This window comes from Sceloporus undulatus, chromosome 6, assembly GCF_019175285.1.
Source record: "Sceloporus undulatus isolate JIND9_A2432 ecotype Alabama chromosome 6, SceUnd_v1.1, whole genome shotgun sequence".
NCBI lineage: Eukaryota > Metazoa > Chordata > Lepidosauria > Squamata > Phrynosomatidae > Sceloporus > Sceloporus undulatus.
In genome coordinates this window covers 98,473,208-98,476,901 of record NC_056527.1, presented here as the reverse complement: position 1 = coordinate 98,476,901, position 3,694 = coordinate 98,473,208, and positions in this window count along the sequence as shown.

Sequence of the window (3,694 nt, the reverse complement as noted above, 5' to 3'; positions counted from 1 at the left end):
GCAATGATGTTTTTAAAGAAAAATTTAAAAGAATAAGACAAATTTAAATTTTATTTTTTTTAATTTAATTTTTTTAAAAAAATCTGGGGCCTCTCCTTCCTCTTCCCACTGAGCCTCACCCCACTCACACCATCTCTTTGGTGTTTTAAAGCAGTGGTTCTCAGACTTTGGTCCTCCAGATATTTAGAACTTCAGTTCCCAGAATTCCTGACTGTTGGCCAAGTTGGCTGGGGCTTCTGGGAGATGAAGTCCAAAACACCTGTTTGGGAATCACTGTTTTAAAGGGATGCAAGCAATGCTACAGCTCATTTCTACCAAGAGGCAGATGTTTGGGGAGCAGTGATATCACCCCCATATGTCATGCGGTATGGTCCACACCCGCACACCCCTGTAGTGATGTTGCTGCTATTTACATTGTTTGAAACTCATTGTGTTGATTTTATTGTAACTGCCCTAAGATCTTTAGATAGAGGGCAACAAACAAACAAACAAACCTTAATTGCCCCTTTCAACTCCTAATATACTTAGTACAAGGTACTAATGTACTTAATACCACCTACAGGAGATAAATAGAAGCTAAGGTCTCAAATTGGAGGTTGATAGGTAAGAATTTTATTCTGCATTCCTGTGTGATAGGAGAATATAGAGAAGCAGAAGTTTGAAATGGTGTTTGTAGGCACTGTGAGTGAATCCTCTTTAGCATTGCCTCTTTTATATTGATATCTCTCCCCCAACAGACCAACCTGGATACCAACGCTTGCTTGAGACAAGAGAGTAGGGCTTGCCCAGAGTCACCCAGTGGGTTTTTATTCTCGAGTGGGGAATCAAACTTTGATCTCCAGAATCAAAGTCCAATGCTCAAACCACTACGTCTAATCATAAAGCCAGCCCTGATGCCTATCTGATTTTCACATTTAACAAGCAGTTCCATCTCCTATAGGTATTGGATATAAATATAGATATCCAAAATAAATAAATAAGTAAATAAGTAAATAAATAAATAAATAAAGGTATTGGATATAAACCCATGATACACCTGTTTCCTGAAGCTGGGCTCCTGAACTCAGAAGTGGTTTGAGGCCTTTATCCTGGTTCTCACATTAATGTATATTCATGATCAAGTGTGTATGTTTCAGTGGTACATCAGAGCAACATTCTTCAAGATCTTCCTCTTGTGTAATAAGGGATTGGATTTAAACATGTTCACACTAAAGTTGACCCACTGAAATCAGTGGGGATCAGGTTGTCATTGGGCTCATTCCCATTGGCAGTATAACTCGGTTTCTGATTCAGTTTTGCTGCGTGTCAGCAATCGATTGCAAAAGGTCCCTCGTTCCCACTACAAAACAGGATCTTTTTGGTGTGCCTTCCATGTCATTTCAGACTTATGGCAAGCCTTTCTGATGCTGACAGTTTGTGGCTTGCCCAAAAAGTCACCCAGAGGGGTTCTATGGTGAACAGAGATTCAAACCCTAGTCTTCAGAGTAGTACTCCAATGTTCAAACTACTTAGGTCTCACTGATTTCAACAGGACTATTCAAAGGAGTTTCTGGAGCCAAATTTAACTGGTTAACATTTTCTTGGATAAGAAAATGGGGGTGCCTCTCCAACTGACCAATTTTTTTGACTATATGAATGAGTACTACTACTTTATTGCATCCATGCAGCTCACGTGAATGCATGTATTTCCATAGTTCTTCCACAGCTCAGGAACTGCCATTTTCTTTTCGTCATTGCTCTACTGAGCAAGGCTGCATTCTCTAAATTACCAAAAAGGGTGTTTGAGATTTCTCTCATGCAAACTCTGATATATTGTCTAGCTTTAACTGCCTGTACCCAGTTGTTCAATGCATTTGTCTGAGAGTAAAGAGCGACTGGATTTTGCCAGCACCATCCGTTATAATGCTTCTGCTTCCTCGCACTGACATGCCTTGAGGTTGTTATAGATGGTGCATTTCTTGAGTCCTTCCCAAACAATACTTTTAATGCATTGTGCTGCCACTCAGTTATCTTCCTTTAAGCAGCACATTTTCCACAACAGAAGCTGTGTTTTATTAGCATTAAATACATTGTATTTGTTGCTGGAAAAATGCAATCCCTGGCAAATAGAATAATGGGAAACTTGTGAAAGCTTAAAGACTAACATAGGTCCAAAACACACTGCAGAAATAATCCAGTTTGAGACCACTTTAATTGCCCTGGCTCAATGCTAGGGGATTCTAGGAACTGTAGTTTTGTGAGACATTTAGACTTCTCTAACAGAAAGAGCTTTGGTGCCATAATAAATGACAAATCCCATGATTCCCTAGCACTGAGCCAGGACAGTTAAAGCAGTCTGAAACTGGATTATTTCTGCAGTGTGTTTTGGACCATACTTATTAAAGGTTTTGCAGACTGCAGCCTACCTCATCTTTTGCAAGCAAGGGTTGTAGTTGCACAAGCACCTATTGGCTAGTGACAGTGCTATCCATATTTTATACTGTGTAATACTAAACGCTTCCCATGGATTCATGAGACAATTCACTGAACCCTCTAAACAACTAAAGGAAACATGGCAAAAACAAGACATTCATCTCTCCTTGTGTCACGTTGTCCTGGCAGTTCCTGGACTGTTTTTCCAATCCTTTTCCACTCTAAAGGTTTGCTTTTTTTAAAGACAGATGTTTCTGCCTTCTCCTTTCCCCTCCAGCAAAGATGTGCACACCTGCCTCGTTTTTTAACAAACGCGTCCGAAGTGCTTACCCTCTGTTCCTCCAATGCCTCTCTCTACATGGGGAGAGAATATATACTGTTGCTGTGTTGATTCAGAACTAGCATTTATAGAGCATAGAAAATAAAATGTGTTACCCCCCACCTCTCTCTGCCATCTGGAAAGGCCCTTCATGATGCAGGGCTTGCTACTCTCTTTGGATCCTCCTCCGTCTTGCATTGATTTGCAGTTCTTTGGCTTCATGCATTGATTTTGATTTTTTGATTTTATTTCTGCCACCGTCTCCTCCTGCAGCTCTTGAAAGATTTCGGTGTCTGTGGCTGGACTATCTTCCGCTGGCAGGTTCCATTCATGGTACCAGTAAATGGACCCTTACCTTACCTTCGCCAGGGCATTGTTTCACGTTCTTCCCTTTGGCACAGGCGAGTTTCCCTTGGCTATTGCACAAATCTATGAATGCATTTCCCCTAGGCTAGTTGACTGGCACTTTTTTTTAATGGACAAATGCAATAATATATATATATATATATATATATATATATATTACCTTGACTTGTGCGAATTGGTGCATTTCTCAGGAGCACGTGGTTGGCTGGGCCACCCTCCCTCCTTCCCCCCCTTTCAGGCTCTCTCTGGAGGGACATGTCTTGCTCTTCCCCCCCCCCCCCTCCTTTGAGTAAAATAATAAAACAGAAGTGGTGCATCTCCTGGTAGGAGTGCCTTGATTCATTTCTCCCTCTGTCGCATGGACTGGTGCATTTCCAGAGATCCTTGCCCTCATTTTCTACAGCCTCCCCCCAGCAATCCCCTCAAAAGGAGTTGTGAATTTGGGGGTTCATTTGGGGGGGGGGTGAGGAAGGGAGGTAGGGAGGTTGGTTGCTTGCTTGGTGATTTGTGTGTGTGCATTGCCTAAGATCCCTTCCTTCATTTTCTACAGCCCCCCTGGACCAATCCTCTCAAAAAGAGTTGTTCATTTGGGGGTTT